Here is a 21504-nt window from a genome sequence, read left to right on the forward strand (position 1 = left end):
GATAGATTTTAATAAGTTACATGTGTAAACAGTAAAAACCACTGTCCATTTGTGATGACCTGGGATAATTCACAATGCAGGCTTGAAGGGAGGATAGAGTTTCCTTTCCCTCTCTCTCTCCCTCTCTCTCTCCTTCTCTCTCTCTCTCCCTCTCCCTCTCCCCCTGTCCTTCTCTCTCTCTGCATTTCCACAAGGTGGAACATCTTTCAGCATGAGGTGGTTTCTCTGCCCTCCACTCCCTCCTCCCCTGGGGAAGAGCCGTCCCGCCAGGAACTAGTTAGGGACTAGTCTCTGCTAGGACTTTGAGGACACGGAGTTAGATTTCCATACCGCTGCTTCTTCCCTCCTTCTCTTCCCTTCTGGAAGGCAGCCTGCTGGGTGGGAGCACTGTCCTAGGTCTGACCCCCTGGGATCTAAGTCCACACGTGATACAGGGGTGGGGGGCCTTGAGAAAAAGGCATGGGTTGGAATTGGGGGAACCACGTCAACAGGAAGTTCCTGAAGCTCCCAACAGGGGTTGGGCACCAAGCTTCTGGCCTTGGGTTGGCCACAGGGCATTGCTAGGGTTGAAAATTTCCCTTGGCTGAGTCATTCCAGTTTGGGCCCTATTGGAAACGGACAAGAAAATGTTTGCATGGTGATCGGTAATATCTCAGGCAAAACCCGTCTCAGGAAAGACACTGGCTAAACATACTTGTGGGTGACTGAGCGAAAGATGGGCCTTGGGGTGTAGGGAGAGGTGGCTTGACCTTGAATTACATGGCCCTGGACCCTTCCTGCTACGGCACAGCCTGAAGATGTCTAAGGCTTCATAAAAGAGGAGAGGACTTGTCCTAGGAAAATACATGATGTTCACTTTCCTATTCATGGTTTTCAGATACTGTGGGGGCAGGAAGTGGCAATCACCTGCCTTTAAAAAAAAAAATAAGGTGTTTTATAGCCAGAGTTTCGTGGATTCATGCCAGGACTGGAAATTGCACCTGAGTTCCATGCAGGAGGGGGAGCATGAGTGTGGGAAGGACGAGCTTTAAAAGGACCATTAATGTCACGCCGATAGTGGCAGAAGGAAAAACCGGATGCAGCCAATTCTACTGCATTTATTTGTTGTTTCTTTTTAATGATTTTTATTTTTATCCATTATAGTTGGTTTGCAAGTGTTCTGTCAATTTTTTTTAATTTTTTATCTTATTTTTTAAATGATTTTTATGTTTTTCCATTATAGCTGGTTTACAGTGTTCTGTCAGTTTTCTACTGTACAGCAAGATGACCCAGTCACACATACATATATACATTCCTTTTCCTCCCATTATCATGCTCCATAATAAGAGACTAGATGTAGTTCCCAGTGCTATACAGCAGGATCTCATCGCTTATCCATTCTGAAGGCAATAGTTTGCGTCCATTAACCCTAAATTCCCAGTCCATCCCACTCCCTCCCCCTTGGCAACCACAAGTCTGTTCTCCATGTCCATGATTTTCTTTTCCGTGGAAAGCTTCATTTGTGCCATTTATTAGATTCCAGATATAAGTGATATCATATGGTATTTCTCTTTCTCTTTCTGATTTACTTCACTTAGTATGAGAGTCTCCAGTTCCATCCATGTAGCTTGCTGCAGATGGCATTATGTCGTCTTTTTTAAGGCTGAGTAGTATTCCATTGTGTTTATATACCACATCTTCTTAATCTATTCATCTGTTGATGGACATTCAGGTTGTTTCAATGCCTTGGCTATTGTGCATTTCTTTTTTCTTTTTTCTTTTTCTTTTTTTGTCTTTTTGTCTTTTCTAGGGCCACACCCACAGCATATGGACTTTCCCAGGCTAGGGGTCCAATTGGAGCTGTAGTTGCCAGCCTGTGCCAGAGCCACACCAACGCCAGATCCGAGCTGTGTTAGTGACCTATACCACAGCTCATGGCAACGCCAGATCCTTAACCCACTGAGTGAGGTCAGGGATTGAACCCACAACCTCATGGTTCCTCGTTGGATTCGTTAATCACTGAGCCACGACGGGAACTCCTGTGCATTTCTGCTGCATTTAAAATTGTTCTTCACTTCCATCACCTGAGGAAAGCAGCTGGGCGGGACTTTGGGACTCATCACTTCAAGTTGTAAAGAACCTCTTAGCATCATGTGGAGTAAGCTGGCTTTGAGTTTGAATGTTGCTTAAGCCCATAAAGTGGCCCTGGGTGTCGGAACCCATTGGGATATGATTTGCATTTCCAGAGCTGTGTCAAATTTAGGAAAGCGTCCAGGAAATTCCTTTTGTCTGTGAGCTGCAAAATTGGAAGATATTTCCGCAGACTAGCTTCCACTGTCTCAAACCTTATGTCTCGTGAACTTCAGTGACACCTGTGGTGCTGGGACCTCTGGAGCATTTTCATGCAGAGAGGGGGGCTGTTGCTGTAGCACCTCTATGCCACGTCACCAAGAGACTCTGCCCTGCAGGGGTGGTCACCGTCCCCATACGTGGATGGGCAGTAGGCAGAAGAGTGGTCCTTGAAGATGTCCCTGTCCTGATGCCCAGAATATGTGCATGTGTTACCCTGCAGGGTAAAGGGGATTTGGAGGATATGATAACGTTAAGAGCCTCGAGGTGATGACCTTGGACACTTCAGACAGAGGTCCCAGTGTCGTCATAAGGGGCCTTGGCAAAGGGAGGCAGGAGGGTCAGACTCAGAGAAGCAGATGTGAGGAAGGGAGCAGAGGTTGGAATGATGTGGGGCTTTGGGCCAAGGAACACAGAAACCTCTACAACTGGAAAAAGCCAGGAGATGGAGCCTCCGCTAGAGCCTTGGAAGGGATGCAGGCCTGGAGGGCCATTCTGGGTTTCTTTCTTTTTTTTTTTCTTTTTACAGCTGCACCTGCAGCATATGGAAGTTCCCAGGTTAGGGGTCAAAGTGGAGCTGTAGCTGCCGGCCTCCACCACAGCCATGGCACCCCGAGATCCAAGCTGCATCTCTTTCCTATGTCTCAGCTTGTGGCATTGCCAGATCTTCAACCCACTGAGAGACGCCAGGGATCGAACCTGCATCCTCATGGACTATATTGGGTTGTTAACCCACTGAGCCACAAAGGGAATTCCCCGTTCTGGCTTTCGGACGGCCAGGTTTGCTCAGATAAGAACCTTGTCTTGCTTTAAGTCACAGCGTTCGTGATGATTTGTTACCGAGTAAGACAAAACTAATAGTATCGATGAGCAGTAACTTCAACGTAGAAAAAAATGCTGAGATGGAGTTCCTGTTGTGGTGCAGCAGAAACGAATCCGACTAGTATCCATTAGGACGCGGGTTCCGTTTCACTCAGTGGGTCAGGGATGGTGTTGCCATGAGCTGTGGTGTAGGTTGCAGATGCAGCTCAGATCCTAAGTGACTGTGGCTGTGGCCGGCAGCTGCAGCTCTGATTCGACCCCTAGCCTGGGAACCTCCATGTGCCGCGGTGCGGACCTAAACGAGCAAAAAAGAAAAGAAAAGAAAAAAGAAAAATTGCTGAGATATTTCAAAAGATGTCCCACTCAACTGAAACTGTTACTTCATCTTCTCTGTCCCTTCATGATCCAACTTCCGCTTGGATGGTCCAGCCGTACCTGAGAGAAAGGAAAATGCAGGAGAGAAGTTGCGACATGTAGAGAGCATAACTCACTGCAGCAAAGTCTGTTCCTTCTGCAGATGATCCAGTAGCAAATGGCCATGTGAACACCACAGACTTTTAGGGCCCAGGGCCAGAATTCCTGTGAGCCACTGGCATCCAAGATCAGAACTTTCCTTATGGAAAATTTTGAGGGAGTTCGTGCTGCAGTGCAGAATCCAGTATTGTCTCTGCAGCTGCTGCAGTTGGTACTAAGGCACGCGTTTGATCCCTAGCTCGGCCCAAGTGGGTTAAGGATCTGATGTTGCTGCGGCTATGGCATAGGTTGAAGCTGTGGCTCTGGTTTGATTGCCTGGCCTGGGAACTTTCTTTTGCTGTGGGTGCAGCCAAAACAATAAATAAATAAAAATAAAAAATAAAATTTTAAGGTGTTTCCTGGTGGCCCAGTGGATAAGGTTTTGGCATTATCACTGCTGTGGCAAAAGTTTGGTCCCTGGCCCGGGTGCTTCTGCATGCAGCAGGCGCTGCCAAAACAATAAAAAGTAAAGAAATAAAATTTTGATATGTTGTTCCTAATGGGATTTTTTTTTGCATTAATTTAGGTTTTTAAAGACAATGTATTAAAATCTTATTTCTCCTGAGTGCTTACTTTCTGGGCCCTGCCCTCAGTTCTGTGCAGAGAGTGCCTCATTCGCCCCACTGCAGAAATGAAGGCTGAGCTTGAGACTGACTAGCCTCGCAGAAATCCGCCTCCACAGCGCCGAGAGACCTAGAATAAAAGGAATGCCTCCACAGTAGACGGGTCTTCAGGCCTGAGCATTCCCGTAGCAAGAGGCCATGACCAAAGCCTCTGGGACTGAAAATTGCCCAGGCCGCCTCCTCTGAAGGCAGCCTTGGTTCCAGAAACACGGGGCGCAGAGGACCCGGGAGCCTGGGGGATGCTGGCAGGAAAGGGGCAGTGACCAGCTTGGCATTTCGTTTACTGCGCAGAGTTTACAAGATGCAGGTGTCTGGTGCTGCCCCCTGAGAGAGACACACACTCTCGAGACTGGGACTCTGGTTGGACTTGGGGTGGATCAGCCAGTAAAGGAAGGGCAGCAGGAGAAACTATTTCCAGGTCTCACGTCTCATGCTCCGGGCGCCTGTATCACACCCAGGACTGGCCCCTCGTGCCCAAGTGAAACTCTTGGTGGCCGTCACTCCCAGCTGAACTGAGGTGCGTTGATGGTGGGCTGTGTCCACGCTGGTGAGACAGACACCAGGCTGACTGTCTCTGAATCCTGCCTCCTTCTGCCCTGATCACCGCGGCCGTATGCAACCTGGTGAACGGTCCGGCTCACGGTCTCTGTGCACAGAGGCCAGGGCGGCCTGCGCCCTTGGTGGGCTTAGAACAGAGAAGTGAGCTGCTTGGCTTTCTCCCTCCTCCACTCCTGTCCTGACTGGAGCAGCCTCCACCAGAGAGCGGATGTCCTGGTCTGCCTGTCGTCCCCGTGCCAGTGCCACAGGGCCACACCCACTAGGGACGCTGCAGGTAGAGGTCACTCTGGGGAGCCTGACTGGGAGGAGTGCCTGCTCCTGTATTTCCAACCGGTACCTCCCCATTCAGCCTTGATGGGGCACAAAGTGGGTTTTTTGTTTTTTTTTTTTTTTGGCTTTTTAGGGCCGTGCCTGTGGCACATGGAGGTTACCAGGCTAGTGTTCAAATCGGAGCTGCAGCTGCTGTCCTACGCCACAGCAACTCCAGACCCAAGCCATGTCTGTGACCTGTGCCACATCTTGCAGCAACATCAGATCCTTAACCCACTGAGTGAGGCCAGGGATCGAACCCTCCCCCTCATGGATACTAGTCAGGTTCTTAACCCACTGAGTCACTTGGGGAACTCCAGTGCCCATTTTTAATTCCAGTTGTCTGGCTTCTCTCTCTCTCAATTATTTCCAGATTCAGCTCAGAAAAAGCTGGTGTTCATTTAGTGGGTTCTCTTAATCGTCAACGTTGGATGACCAGTAAATCTGCTCAATAAGTAAGTAGCCGGATTTTTATGATGGGCCTCAAGTTTATGCATTTGCATAATTTCAAGGAACTATGAGTCATTTAGCTAAGATTGCCACAGGGGAGAGAAATTGTGTGTACGTGTGTGTGTGTGTGTGTGTGTGTGTGTGTGTGTGTGTATAACTAATCTTAAGTATATTTTACATCCAAATTTGATCAAATTTATTTTTTTGGCAAATGTAATAAAGCTACTTATAGACCCTATCCCACTTCCTAAGAAATATAATTTTTTGATGCAGCCCATTGTAGTATGTGTGTGTGCATCTGTGTGTGTGCACATGTGTTGATGGAGGCCAGATTGCGTGGAGGCAGAAGCCAGATTGTGTGTATGTGTGTGCGTAATTAAGGCTTTTAGTATGCACTTTATTTGATTTGAATTTGATCTTCTTTAAGTGCAGGGTGAAACATAGAATCAAGCCTCACAAAGAAATCCAAAAGCATTGTAAAAATTGTACAGTTTCAAACATCATTCAGATGCAAACTCACGCCTGGCCATGATTTGATCCAACAGGCCCCAAGGATTGGTTTGGATTTCTCTTGTCCTAGGTTTTCCAGACTTGGAGCTCTTTGTCAGGTGGCCTCTATGCTCATTGGTCAGGCTATCAGACCTGTTGAAAACCAGCCATCCTCTGACACCGCCTCGTTCAGTCAGTGTAACGAATCTTTGCTCTCCGTGTCCAGGCCAATGGGTTTAATCTGGCAGTCGTGACGCGAGTTGGCGCCTAAGGCCCATGTGTTTCTCCTGCACATCTTGAATATTCTCTATTTTGAGGCACCCCCCCTGCAGTGCCTCCAACCATTCAGAGGTGGTTCCCAAACCTTCTGTAAAGCTCCCCCTGGCATCCTTTTGTGACTCTCAGTTGGGACTCCCAAAGAAGGGGCTCCCCCGACCCAAGCATTCAGGAACTACCCCATGGAGTAAACATCTCCATTTTCGTTGAAAAAGCCCAGCATCACCAGATTGGGCATTGCTGGTAAGTTCTCACGTGCTGACTGGTGTCAGACAAAAGAGTGATGCTGTTTTAATTTTCATTTGGCACCTCTTTCTGCCCCATGGCCCTGGCCAAGATGTTCAGACGCTTTTAGTGGGGAGGGTATACAGCTTGTGTCCTCCACTGCTTCCAGGTGGGCATACAGGTTCTGACCAAAGGCCAGATTCCCACCACACTTGTGCTCCATGCTCCTCCAGAATTCCCTTCCTTCACCTCCTGGGGGAGACCAAGGCTTCGGGAAACAGACAAAAAGAGAACCTACTCCCTCCGGTATGTTAGGGCAGCAGAGAATGGGCAGCACAGGAGCTGAGAGCTGTTACCAGACCCCGACGATGGGGTTACAGGTGTCATTGCCTCTGATGGGCCCGACCGGATGCGCAAGGCCTACGTCAGCATCCCCGTCTGGGCACGCGCTGGTCTCCTAACCTGCGCCTGCGCCCTTCACGCTACCCGCAAGGGCGCGGCGACTTGTGAATTTCTGCGCCTGCTCTCTAGTGCCTCCTTGCTCCAGGTCTTTGGGAACGTCTTTCTCTTTCTGTGCCGTGTGTCAGTTGTGCCTCATCTGATATCATCCAGCACATGACATCGTAGAGAATAGGAGACCCTAACCGCCCTCCAGCGGAAGCAGGATGCGTGACTGCTCCTGCTGCCGCCGCCCTTCTCCGTGTCTTCGCGTTCCTGTTGGAGGATTAGAACACAGGCATTTGGAGTCACTCCTCCGTGTGCATCGGATGACTGCTGCTCACCGCTGCCCTGTAGGTTTGGGAACTCTATTTTCTAGGGTCCCCTCTGCACGTGGGTTTCGGGGCAGAGCCAGCTCACATCATCCGGTTCGGGGGCTCCTTTACGCGTCAGGCCGGGGGCGGGGTCTTCCTGCAGGGGCTGCTCCACCGGGCAGCCGTCCCTCCCCTTGAGCTGCTTCTGCGTCTCCTACCCCTTGGTAAACAGGTCATTGTCTGTAAATTCGCTGCTTGAACGCATAGCGCGCTAGTGGCAGACACAGTAAGAGAAATCCAACATTATTCATATCCCAGGACAAAGAATCAAATTACTGATCAAATCACTGAGGGAACCTTTAGGGAAACAAGTGTTCTTTAAGCCCTTTACTTAAGTGGCTTAAAGAATTCCTAAAATCACTTTCTTCTCCTGAAGGAAGTTTCTGAGCCAGCGGTGAACACACTAAGAATTACATTCAGGGAGTTCCCGTCATGGCGCCGAGGAAACGAATCCGACTAGGTTGCAGGTTCGATCCCTGGCCCCGCTCAGTGGGTGAAGGATCCAGCGTTGCTGGAGCTGTGGTGTAGGCCAGCAGCTGCAGCTCTGATTTGACCCCTAGCCTGGGAACCTCCATATGCCGCAGGTGTGGTCCTAAAAAGCAAAAAAAAAAAAAAAAAAGAAAAAACCCCCAAAAAACACAAAGCAACAAAAAAAACCCCACAAAAATTACATTGACCTCATGACTATAGTTTCCCTGAGAATTTTGGGGCGAAGGCGTTTTTATGTTTCCAAATGCTGAAGCATTTTCTTATTGATCGAACCTTATCTCATTGATGGAAACTTCTCACAGCTCGGTGAATTATATCTATATCTAAAGTGGGACAGAGGAGATGCCCCAAGGTTCCCAAAGATGTCGTGTAATGATTCAGAGTAAGAACCATGTCTAATGGAAATGACAGGCATAATATATTGATGAGAGCGAGAATGAAATTCAGCCTTGACTGCAGATGGGTATTTTTCCACAAGGCCACAAAACTCTGCTGCTGGTGATGAGAGGAGATTGTGGGGTTTGACTTGTTCACAAACACTGGTTCAGCTGTCATGCGTAGCATCACTCAGCATCTGTGTACAAATGTAGGAAAGAGATACATTTTATAAATCTTAATTATTCCTTAGGTTTAAAGAAAACCATTGACTGTCCTTTAGGGCAAGCTTGACTCTCGTCCACGTAGAAATGCAAAAGTCAAGCCTGCCTTAAAAGGCCACCACAGTGTGATATTCTCAGGTGAGGCTTCCAGACAGATCCATGATGCTAAACATCATGACATGTGGAAATGTGTATCCAGCATATTTGGCCTAGAAGGGTCTGGATACATCAAGTGACAGGACAGATGGTCCCTAGAGTTTTGTTGGTTGGTTTGCTTTGTTTTTTGGTCACATCTATAGCATGCACAAGTTCCCCAGTGCCAGGGATCAAACCTGCACCACAGCAGTGACAACGCCGGATCCTTAACCACTAGGCCATCAGGGAAGGGCTACCTTAGATTATTTTTAAGTGCTGGGAGGTGACAGGCATTCCACGTGTAACCTTACTCAGTGTCAATGCTGAACTGGCAAAGGGGACAATTAAAACCCAGTTAATAGAATTGTGCCTTTTGCTTGATGATTTTACCTCGTACGTTCTGATCACTATTGTCTCTGGAAAGCAGAGCAGGTGTTATTATTCCCATTTCACGGATGAGGAAGGTGTGGTCCATCAGGTCACCTGGTCTGGAGCCAAGTGTTCTCTGTTCCTACTGCCGTCTGTGGGGGCCAAGCAAGGTGACACACTGTTCGTAAGAAACGGGGACAGATGCCCGCCTCAGAGCACTGGAGATAGGGCTGCAGTAGGCACAGGTGGTTGTAGAAGCCCCAGGAGGGGGTCTAGATACAGAGGGAAACCTGGGGGATGTTGGGAGACCACTGGAAGGTCAAGGAAGCCATCTGCACAAGGCAGGCTTGCTTGACGCGTGGCGGTGCGAGAATTGCTTCAGGTCATCGGGTCAGAGATGGGGGGAGGCCTGCATTCAGATTCAGACTGAGGGCAGGCGTTTGAGGACCGCCCTTCTGCTGATTTGAATTTTGAATGCACACCTTATCAGATACTAAGGAGGAGCTCCTGCTCCCAGAAAGGAAGAGGTGGGCCTTTCCAATCCCCACTCCCCTTGGAGGGTAAAACAAACCCACTGGCTTCTCGGGGCAGAGCCTCCTTGCCTGCCCCTTTGCGTCTCTCACAAGCGTCCTATCCTACTAAGTCTATTTCTTGCCTATCCCTTTGTCTCTCACTGAATTCCTTCTGCACGGAGGCTTAAAGAACCTGAGCTTCACTTAGTGAGTCCAGGACAGGGTGAATGATTCTAATTTAAAACGGTGGATTCAAGGCCCAGTCTGGGTTCTGGCTGGGTTCAGGCGGTTAGTGCTGTCAGCTTCACTGGTGCATGTGGTTCCTTTGATTGCAGTTCCCTCCCATCACTTAGGTTTGTTTTTGCAATTCCCTCCTCACTGCCTTTGTGTGGTACAACCCTTCTTTCCAAATCTGCTCCAATGCTGCAACCTCCAGGAAGCTCTCATTCCCCCACGGCACCAGCTGGAGCTGACTTCTCTGTCCTAACACTGTCGAGGGCTCTTGCTTTGAGCCCCGTATCCCAGTCGTGCCAGACTGCTCGTCAGTGTGTTTTCTTTTTCTTTTTTGTCTTTTGTCTTTTGAGGGCTGCACCTGCAGTATATGGAGGTTCCCAGGCTAGGGCTCCAATCAGAGTTACAGCCGCCGGCCTGTGCCACAGCAGCACCAGATCGGAGCTGTGTCTGCCACCTACACGACAGCTCACAGCAACGCCAGATCCTTAACCCTCTGAGCAAAGCCAGGGATCAAACCTGCAAATCTCATGGTTCCCAGTGAGATTCGTTTCTGCTGTGCCATGACGGGAACTCCTCAACGTGCTTTTCCAGTCTGCCCTGAGATGGCGGATTCTCTGCAGCGAGGGGCTCTGCCTGTGAGCTGGAGCTGCCTTCTTTGTTACATCAGAGCTTCCGTAAGTTCTCTTGAGGATAAGAGAAGGGCGCCAGCCCCTCACAAAATCTTCTCTTCATTCAGCTCCTGCCACATGCCAGTGCTGTTGCTAAGGGTTTTAGGTGTGTAATTTCTAATTTCTTGAACAGTCCTGCAGGAGACCTATTGTTCTTCACATGAAAACCCCCCTAATTGATAAGGGGTGTTAAGTGCTGAGCTTAGAGTCTGGTCTCCCCTAAGCCTCAGCCCACCCTGTGTGTAACACACCCCTGCTGTGCAGCCTTCATGGCAGGGATCCCAGGTTTCAGAAATGATCTGTCAGTGCATGATGAACGAGTGAGTGCATGCAGACGGCATGTTACAGCATCCGTCTTCTCAGTCCTCGGAGAAAGTCAGAGTTTCACGTTGTGCCCGTGCAGTGAGGAGGCTGCCGTGGAGCCCCTTAGCTCACTGGTAAAGACCTGCTTCGGTGCAGCCATCTAGCTGTGTGCTGTCCAGCGGGGCTACCCCTGCCAGCTCCCGCTGTGCTGGGGATGGTCCTGTTCGAACCTGCGTGCCTTCATAGCCTGCGCTCCCCGTCACTCTCAGCTGTGTTTGGTTTCGACAGCTGATCGCATGGTCACCCAAGTGCCGCGAATCAAATTTTGATTAAAACTGAATTGTCCCCCAGAAGCAGAGGAGGAGGAAGAAAGAGGAAAAGCTCATACACAGGTGACAGGTGTTTACAAAGGGCAGGTGCCCACATAGGTTGACTTGCCGTCTGTCCGCATTGCATCATCTTCTTTATAAACCTCAGGGTCCTTTCTCAGAGCACAGCTGAAAAAATTCAGTTCAAAAATCAACTATGCAGAGTTCCCGCTGTGGCTCAGTGGAAACGAATCTGGCTAGCATCCCTGAGAACACAGGTTCAAACCCTGGCCTCGTTCAGTGGGTTGCCGTGAGCTGTGGTGTAGGTCTCAGACACGGCTCGGATCCCAAGTTGCTGTGGCTGTGGCGTAGCCTGGCGTCTACAGCTCCGATTCGATCCCTAGCCTGGGAACCTCCATGTGCGTCAGGTACGGCCCTAAAAAGACCAAAAAAAAAAAAAAAAAAAAAAAAAAGCAACCAATCAACTATGCTTCAATTTTAAAAGGCGGGAGGAGAAATTAAAACAGAAATTCAGGAAACACCTGGCAAAGTCACACAAGAAAACACGCAGTAAGATAGATATTAGAAATGAAAAAAGAGGATCTCATTATAGTCCCTTGTTGGTATTGAAAATATAATAAGAGGAAATTAGCAACTTACATAAGCATAATATTTCTGAAGAAAATATTAGCACGTTAACTCAATATACAAAAGACTTAACACATGAGCAAATCGAGTTTAAACCAGGAGCGCAAGATTGGTTTAATGTAATTTTCCACACTGATTTTTTAAGGGAGAAAAATCATGTAAAAATATTATCTCATTATATGCCAATAAAGGATTGATTGAAATTCAAAAACAAATGCATCAATTACGCTCATTTACTCATTCAGAGACCTAGTGCTACTGGAGCTGTTTCTCCTTGGATACAAGGTTTGTCTGGTTCCCCCTGTGGTTTAGTGTGTGGCGTTAAGATCGAACCCCAGGCTCCTAAGCACCGAGAAGGGAGTTGGGAGATCATGGCCCCCTTCCCAGGGCAGGAGGTGACAGGTGTCTGGTGAACTTTTGCAGGTGCCTGTCGTTGTGACACCAGTACTAGAGCCGGCTCTAGATTGATTGGTGGGCTTTGGAAATTTGAAAGTACTGAGCACAAGAAATATTTGTTTTATTCTTCCCCTGTACAGTGTTTCATAAAAATGAAAAGATGAAATGAGGGGAGCTCCCACTTGGCGGCGTCCTGGGAACACTGGGACGTGGGTTCGATCCCCAGCGTGGCACAGTGGGTCGGGGATCCAGCGTTGCCGCAGCTGCAGCTTAGGATGCGATGGCGGCTCTGATTTGATCCCTGGCCCGGTAGGAGTTCCATATGCCGCGGGGCGGCCAAAAATGGAAAAAAAAAATAGAGATGATGAGCATTTGGAGACTATAGTAGGCAGAGTGATACGTGTGTGGATTTTGATTTTTAGAGGTGGCACATTTTGAGAGATCTGAGAATGTTGAATGTGTGGATTGTTTTGCACACAGAGCCCAGTATTTGAAGGGGAAGGTGTCGTGGGCAGAATTCTAAACCGGCCCCAGGATACCCGCCCCCACCGCTCCCACTGCAGGGTCCACACACTGTAGGATTTCACCCCTTGAACGGGAACATGATGAAGGTGCTCCTGGGATTGCATCCAGGCTGTGGTGAAGAGGAAGAGATAGGGCAGAGGTAACTAAAGACACTGGGCTTTCAGTTAAAGGGAAGGAGGCAGTGATGGGTGGTCCTGACCAAATCAGCTGAGCCCTTTCAAGAAGGTCCAGAAGTCTCCCAGAAGGATATAGTGCAGGAAAGAAAGGCTCTCCTGCTGACCTAGAAGAAGCAAAACACCCTGCTGTAAAGTCCTGATGAGGGGGACCATGTGGCGAGGACCTGAGGGGGGTGCTGGCAGCAGCTGACCGTCAGCGAGGAAGTGGGGGCTTCAGAAATCAACTGCAGGCAACCGGATTCTGTCAGCACCCAGAATGCACTTGAAAATGCCTTGTTTCCTGCTCAGACCTCAGGTGAGAGTGCAGCCCAGTCCACAGGTGGATGTCATCGTGGGGAGACCAGGAGCAGAGGCCTGGGTTAATTAACCCCTCGGACGCACAGACTGCTGAGAGCAGAGAATGAGCCCTCTCGTGCACAGGCGCTGTTTGCACAGGCTGAGATGGTACTGCTTCATTAGGCAACATAGGAAACTCAGGCCGAGGGGAAACTATTTATGAGGTTCTGTGCAAGGTACACCCCACACGACAGCATGGAGCTCCTCCTTAAGAATACTGTGTAACAAGCGCCCTGCTGTTTCTCACAGGCAGTAACATGCTTAAGTGGGGCTCCTTTGCCAGGAGCTCAAGGTCACGCTTGCCTTGTCTTTGAGCACCCACGTGTGTTCTGCTCCATATACACCCCATAACTGCTCCCCTGCGTGCCCTTTCTTTCACCCCAAAGAGCTCTCTGTTTATGAGCAGTTACCTGTGGGCTGGTTTTACCTTATTGGCTCCATTGCACGGCTCGACTGGACCCAGAGACCCTTATTTTTCTCTTCATGATGTTTTCCTCTAAGTTCATAGAATGCAGAACAACAGTGCTTATGAAAACAAAGGTGATTCGGGGATGGAGGGATAACAGACTCCTCTCCAGGTGACCATCACCTGGAAGAATGAAACAAATTGCCGAACAGCACACAGTGCAGTGATGGGGCTTTTCAAAGATGCCCCATTGTTTCGACCGCTTTCCAAGCTTTATTCATGTCCATGGGCGTTGATCCAGACAGGGCCACCAGCCTAGAGCCTGGGCACAATTTCAACATGAGAGGCAAGAAACAATTGCCAGCCTCTGTGTTGTAGTGTCCAGAATTTCAAGTGCTGCCTAGACATCTTGAAGCCTCACGGGAGCCCGAAGGGCTACTTGTGAGTTTCCTGCTCACCCAGGTGTGTCCCCCTCCCAGCAGGAAAGGGTCCCCACCTGGCAGACCCTCCTCGCGCGTGGGCCGGCAACGTGATTTAAAGCAGCCAATCGCATCCTCCCGTGAGAAAGAGGTGGAGCTTCGTGTCTTGTTGCCACAGAGCCGGCTTCTGCCAGCTCCGCAGGTTCACGCTGTTCCTAGCTGGGCTTCACGTGCTGGGAGCTGTCTTCCCCCCAAATGTGAGTGTATGTGATTAACTACTTGCTGTCCTATTGTGGGTCCTTGTCGGGTGTCCCATACTCTTTAGGCTCTAGGAGCCTGCCTTTGCCAGCGGGCTGGACACAGGGGCGGGGTGGGGAAGCAGGATGGCCCACAGCCCCCATTCAGTTGTACCCCATGACACTGCCGACCCCGTCCTGTGGCCGCTGTTTCTAGGGCAGCTCCCAGCTTCCCCCCAATACGCTCAACTCCCCAGGTTTCTGGCTCCACGAGGATGAGACTGAGAACCAAAGAAGAGGCGGTTTCTGCCTTCGGAACCCACAGCTGAGTGGAGGATTCAGGTACCCACTGGTGACAATAGCTTTAGACTCTGCCGGTGGCAATAGGAGGAAGTTTCTCCTTTCCTCGGACACAGAGGCTGAGCTCATTAACTTTGTGGGCAGGATTTGAGGAAAGCTTAATGCAAGTGAGAGTATTGGAGCTAAGTCTGGAAGGGGTGGTGGATGTCGGCCCAGGGGTTGAGGGGTATTTTATGTAGATTTGGTGCTTCATGCTATGGACACATGAGAGGGGAGCAGGAAGGGTGGTCCAAGGGAAGGCGGCGGGTGCCACAGTCCAGGTGGTGAGTTATGGAGGAGAAACAGGAGTCGGGTCAGATGTGGCACAGCTTCGAACATGGCTAAAAAGGGCTGGGCCTTTTATCTTCATGAACTGGGAAAACGTGGGGCGTTTGGGTGTGAAGCTGAAATGCTCATCAGTTTGTCGCGAGCAGATACGTCTTCCTAACAGCATGGGAGGGGGTTGCCTGAGCCTCTCATGCAAGTATACACATCTGGAGAAATGGGCCAAGAAAAAGATGTAACTTGGAGTTCCCATTGTGGCTCAGCAGGTAACGAACCCAACCAGTATCCATGAGGACAAGGGTTTGATTCTTGGCCATTCTCAGTGAGTTAAGGATCCTGCATTGCTGTGAGCTGTGGTGTAGGTTGCAGATTGGGCTCAGATTGGGCATTGCTGTGGCTGTCATGCAGGCTGGCAGGTGCAGCTACGATTTGACCTCTAGCTTGGGAACTTCCATGTGCTACAGGTACAGCCTTAAAAAGACAGAAACAAAAAAGTAACATACTAAGGAAAAATCTCTACATGTTTCCATTTGTATGTCTGTAGTAACCAAATCTGAGCTAAAATAATTTCTATTTATTTTTCCCAGCTACATTTTAGGTGTTTTTTTTTTTTTCTTCAAAAAGCAGACTTACACCATTAACAGGAAGGCATTGATTTAGAAAAAACTTTCATCTCATGTGGTTCCTGAAAATAACACCTTAATAGACATTTGTACGTAGAAAAGGCTTCCCATCAACGTAACAGAATCCTTTGACAATCTTTTGCTTGTTGGTGTGTGGCAGAAATATTTCATGTTTTAATGGGGTAAAGATCAATGAAGTCATGCTGGGGGGCTGTGTTGAACACTTGGCCACTGCCATGAAGAAGGATCATAACTGTGGGTCAATGCCTTGGGTGTCTTAAAGATCTCAGAGCAAACTTGACCGTCTGTGAACAAGATTGCATGTTGAAGTCTGCCCTCCTCAGCTGCCCTCTGATGGTTCCTTACAGGTGTCTTCTGTTTTGTAAGAGTCAATCAGATCCACCTACATTATTAGGAAAGAAAGACTTAGGCTGTTTGTTGTTATAAATTGCATTGACCAAATTCACTCATGGTATCCCTCTAACCACTCATTGTACAAAAAGAAGTCAGAACATCAAGAGAGGCGGTTGCCCCAAATTTCCTATTCCTTCCCCAAACTCACACATGTTTAATTGATGAATAATGAAAATTCTAGTAAAGAGGGAAATAACTTTTTTAATGTGATAAACAGAGACTTAAAGGCTGTCCTTCCTGGACCAGTTATTTCTAAGATAAATAAGTCAGGGTCGTTATAGTACTCAGTCCATTTCTGTTGGGTAGCATTGCATTTATGTGGTGGTGCCTCGTACTGCCCCTATTGGGTCCCTGGAGAGCCATGCCTTATTGCGAGACTTAGATCACTAAGGTGCTTCTCTAAACATTGAACTTCTTCACGGGTCCAGGTCTTCTTATTTACTTGACGTAAGTAGCCTATGCTGGGGACAACATCAAGGAAACTCCCACCTGAAGGATTTAAAAACTACTTTTTCTTTGTCAAGTCATGAGAAGAGTGAGACTTTGGAAACATCAGGGATCACGCGTACACGGTTCAAAAAAACATTCCTTCAAAGCCTGGGGGCCCATGAAATCTGTCAGTGAACCAGTAGGCTCATGAGATGTTGTTGGCCAGGATGCTCCCAGAACTGCAGTGCACGTGACCCTTGCAGATACACCTGTTGGCGTTCAGATCAGAAACTGGCAACCTCATTTTCGTCGCCTTCTCTTATGGTTGGTTATACATTTTATAGATGCAGAGAGTCGTGAATATGGGCTTTAATAGTCCACCTGGGTGGGTCTGGAGGATGCTTTTGCTTCGTTGCAGATTCCGAGAAGCCCTTTTCGTTTACATTCATTAGCTTAATGTAGTTGCTTTTCTCGGAAGAGTCCAAGGTGCCCTTTAGAGGCTGTGTGTAGGGAGCACGCAGTGCCTCTCAAACCAGGAGGAAGAGCGAGAACGACGAAGAAATGAGAGACCTTGAGATGAGAGTGAGGAGGGAGGGTTCAGGTGATGGGAAGAGTTTGGCACAGCTTGTGCAAGTTTCAGAAACTGAAAACATTGTTGAGGTGGGCATTGGCTTTGGAGTGAGCCCAGGCTGTGGTGGGCAGAGAGGACTGGGCGTCTTGGGCTTCTTTGGAGTCAGGAAGCCCCTCCTGCCAGGTGCAGATCATCCATGGATGCTGCTATCATTTCCAAAGTATTTCGATCTGGGCTTGATTCTGTGGCATGCTCAACCTTGTAGAAACCTCATCCTAGTTACTCAGCAGCGAATCCTGTGCCAGCTCTTCCTTTCATGCCATGCTTCTCTATCCAAGGGGAGACCGTGGCTGCTGAGGCTTCTGGCACAGACTTCTCAGAGGCTCTCAACGCTTGGCACCCCTCTCTCCTTTCTCCAGACCCGATTTCTACTTGGGAAACAAGGAAGCTAGGGTGGTGCCGTGGACTGAATTGTGTCCCCCTGGATTCGTGGGTGGAAGCCCTGTGTCCTGTGGGATGGAATTTGGAAGTGAGGCCTTGGGGAGGTCCCTAGGCTTGAAGAGGTCACGAGGGTGGGGCCCTTTTGCTGCGATTGGTGTCTTTATAGGGAGAGAGAAAGAGGTCGTCCGTCAGCCAACACCTTGACCTTGGAGTTGGCAGCCTCCAGAGCTGAAAGGAGACGTAATACTCGTTAGTTAAGCCCTCCTACCATGCCCACCAGCCCGTGATATTTTGTGACAGTAACCCAAGCAGGGTAATTAGGTACCTCTAAGCCTCTGCCTCCACGCCATTCCCTGGCACACAGGGCAGTGCCCCCGTTCATAACAGTGTCCATCCCAGGAAAATGCTTCACATATCCAGTTTGCCCACTGAGCCCATCAACTTGAGACATGTCTGGGCCTGCCTTCTTCTCAGTGTTCTGAAGACCAAGTTCGTACGACGTGAAGTGTGTCAGCCAAACATCATAGGCTTGTCCCTTCTCTGGAATCTATAAGGGGTACAGATGAACTTACTATCAAAGTCTGTGTGTCTGTTTCTATTTAATAACAAACTTAGGGTTACCCACGGGGAAACGGGGAGGGTAAATGAGGAGGTTGGAATTAACACATACACACCACTGTAGATAACATAGACAATGAATGAGGACCTGCTTTACAGTACAGGGAACTCGACTCCATGTTCTGTGATAAACCTACATGGGAAAAGAACCTCTTAAAGAATGGCTTTATATATATATATCTGAATCTGCTGTACGCCTGAAACACGATATAGTAAATCAATTCTACTCCAATACAGAAAACTGAATATAAAATAGACACGAAAATAAACATATCTAAAAGATAAATTTAATATAACATGTAAGTTAAAAAAAACAGATACCTATGTTCTGAAATTGTTTCTGGCCAAAGAAGGGGGAAAAATAGCAGGTGGTTTATATTCCAAGAATAGGACTTCTACACTAGAAGTTTACAAAGTTGTGTTGCAAAGTTTGGTGGTGGTTATTTCATAGATTTTTGTAACTTTGTAGCCAAAGTAAACAGAATCAGAACAGTATCACTGGTGAATATTGATTGATTCCGTAGGTGATCAGACGATTTTTGTTAGACGGTTTTTCCACCTGTTCTAATTCAGTGCTAAAGTCGGTAAAACATGTTGAATCCCCTCATGAGCGCTTTGGTGATGTCATGAAACAGTGCTTTGGGGTCTGGTGCTGTAGGGAGGTTGTAACCTTTTAGTGGGACAAACTTGTTTTTAAAAAAATGAAAGTTGCTTTGCCTTTCGCAAACATAGATACCTTAATTATGGGGTGTTCTGGTTGCCTGGAACTTGCAAAAAGGGGATGGTGGTGTCTGCCTTCAATTTTTTAAAAATCGATTTTACTAAGAGTTGAAAGTGTAATGAGAGAAGATCGAGGCTTTTCCAAGCAGAACAGTACTTTGCTCCTAAGCCGTGTCAATCCACGTCAACCAATTAAGCCGGCAGAGAGGTGAGGCCAGGCCATGAGTTACTGATTCAACAGGAGAGCTCAGAGTGGAAAATTTAACGGATCCTGCCTATGTCACAGCCGACTAGGCTGTAATCACAGTTTTACTCATAATCCCTTACAATCTCCTTGGAAGTTTGGCATTCTTGAGTGTCAATCAAACTATAAATTCTTAAAATTTCCTATTGCTTCTAGAACAGTAAGACCGAATCCCCAAATCCATTAGGTTTCAGCCATTGTGATTGTCTGTCAAATACGAAGTAATTACCCTGACTTTTATTTCAGTTAAATGAGCAGGGAGTATAACTTAGTGTAATGTACTGTTATCGTTGTTCGAAGTTTGGTTCAACTATGAATAGTTCAAGCAAATAATTATTTCTTAAAATTAAGAGGATTCGGGAGTTCCCTTTGTGGCTTGGGGGTTAACAAACCTGACTAGGATCCGTGAGGATGTGGGTTCGATCCCTGGCCTTCTCAGTGGGTTAAGGATCTGGCATTGCTGTGAGCTGTGGTGTGGGTCGCAGACTTGGCTCGGATCCTGAGTGGCTGGGGCTGTGACATAGGCCAGCGGCCGTAGCTCCGATTCGATGCCTAGTCTGGGAACCTCCATATGCTGCAGGTGTGGCCCTAAAAAGCAAAAAAAAAAAAAGGGGGGGGGGTTCATAGAAAACTGCTTTGGTTATATTCAAAAGCTTTTAACAGCTTTGAGCATAAATTGTGCAGGGCTTCATAAGGAGAGCTGTTGCACAAACTCTTGGTGAGTGAGAGGGAAGAGAGCTTCAGAGAAACTCTTGGGGGTGTGCGGGCTCATGCTCTGTGAGTGCAAAGGGTTTCTGCATCCAGGCAGCTGCCGCTGCCGTGCCTTTGACGTCTGGCGTGCTTCAGTGAGAAGCGGGAGACTTCAGAGAGCATCTGCTGGCAGAGCTCATCCCACGTGGGAACGCAGCGCTGAGGACAGGTCTCTGCGGCCTTAGCATCTTTGATGTTAAATACGGCGACACTCCATTTCCCCTGATGGAGCTACTGTTTGCAAATAGCTCTCGCTCATGCCTTTCAAATGTGTTCGTCACCCTGTCCTCTCAGCAAACCTCACTGGGGAGGAGACTGAAAATGTGTTTGAGAAAATATGCCACTCGGTTCTGCAAGTCCGCGTTGCTCCTGCTTTGGGTGAAAAACATGCGAGGCCACAGAGGAGGATGTAATCGGGTCTGTCTTGGAAGCATTTTCGAAGGGTCTCTGGGGACCAGTGCCCGGGTACCAGACAGTGATAACAACAGTTGCTGTAACGAGCTTCACTTGGCACGACAGGCTTGTCCCTGCCAGCGCCGTCTCCCCAAAACAAACTGGGAGAGGGGATCTCATGCCTTTTGAACCACAGTCATCAGTGGTTCTACTACTTGCCTGTTGGTGTCGGGGCAGAGGGAAAGTCTGCTGTTGCAGCTCTGGGGATCCGGGACGCATGGCCGGTCAAACAGCCTGACCCCTGACACGGCCACATCCTGGTTGAAAGCGTCTTCACCAACTCACCGGACCACACTGCGTTTCAGTCCTAAGTGTGAGATGGGGTGAAGGGACCCGCGTGGTAGAACCCCCCACCAAGCGTTCATGCTCGAGCTTGGGGGGCATATGCAGAATGCTGGTTAGGACCAGAGGCTCCGCAGGCTGCTGCCTGGCTGGGCGCTTGAGGCCGCCCGCTCAGGGCTCTGTACCTGAGCACCTCTGCCCTGGAGGACAGGTGGCAGGGAGGGCTCATAATTGTCCCCAGGCCCCTTACCCTGTGGGCCTTCCTAAATCACACCAGGGTTTACCACGGTGATGCTCATTCTAAAGGGGGAGCAATATGTTTGAGCTGTGAGTCAAATAAAAATGATCTCTACAGGACCATAGGGAATGATTGGTATAGGTGATGAAACTGAGAGGCCTTGGTTTTACTTATCTATCCATATTCAGTAAGGAATTTATAAATAAATGACTGAGGGATTAAGACATGTTACCATTTTCGGCCAACAGAGAAAGCAGGGTTGTTCCCTGGCGGCCAAGCAGTTAAAGATCACGCATTGTCACTGCTGTGGCTCAGGTTCTATCCCTGGCCCAGGAACTTCTGTATGCTGCGGGGAAGGCGAGAGTAAAAAAAAGTGTGCATGGCAATCAAAGGAAACAGTTCTCGTTGTGGCGCAGCAGAAACAAATCTGACTGGGAACCATGAGGTCGTGGGTTCGATCCCTGGCCTCACTCAGTGGGTTAACGATCTGGCATTGCCCTGAGCTGTGGTGTAGGTCACAGATGCAGTTGGATCCCACATTTCTATGGCTGTGGTGTAGACTGGCAGCTGCAGATCTAATGCGACCCAGAGCCTGGGAACCTCCATATGCCACTGGTACAGCCCTAAAAAAAAAAAAAAAACAACAAAAACAAAAAAAACAAAAAACCCATGTAGGTCAAGTGCAGCTTCATGCTTAGACTGCTGGGGACCCAGGGTACAAAAGAACATGGACCTCCTAGGGGAGCGGACACTGCCATGTCAGGGGTGGCATGGTGCTCAGAGCATGGCAGGGCTGAAGACGGGCTGCGAGCTGGCCTCACAAAGGATGCCCCAACATCCTTTCTGCCTCCTCCCTCACTCCTATCCCGAGAGGAGGGCCCTGGTGGGAGTGACGTCTGGGCAGGATAGAAGCATCTCCGGGCATCTTCTCTC

The 21504-nt window shown here is 48.7% G+C and overlaps 1 long non-coding RNA gene across 38 annotated transcripts in view; it reads left to right on the plus strand.

Annotated features, from left to right (window-relative positions):
- LOC146394456 (uncharacterized) overlaps window positions 1–21504 on the plus strand; it is a 541612-nt gene that overhangs the window by 155907 nt on the left and 364201 nt on the right. For 23 of the 38 annotated variants that reach the window (XR_014835052.1, XR_014835048.1, XR_014835058.1 and 20 more), the window contains one exon: window positions 5527–5608. The exons of 13 other annotated variants lie outside the window; for them this stretch is intronic. This is a non-coding gene — a long non-coding RNA (uncharacterized LOC146394456). Of the gene's footprint in view, window positions 1–5526; window positions 5609–13988; window positions 14186–14421; window positions 14507–21504 lie in introns of all 38 variants that reach the window. 2 more of the 38 variants (XR_014835051.1, XR_014835071.1) reach the window with 1 other exon arrangement.

The sequence above is a fragment of the Sus scrofa genome, chromosome X, assembly GCF_054392235.1.
Source record: "Sus scrofa isolate SSC_HxYL_T2T_F1_AM1 chromosome X, Sscrofa_HxYL_maternal_Yorkshire_Landrace_v2.0, whole genome shotgun sequence".
Lineage (NCBI taxonomy): Eukaryota > Metazoa > Chordata > Mammalia > Artiodactyla > Suidae > Sus > Sus scrofa.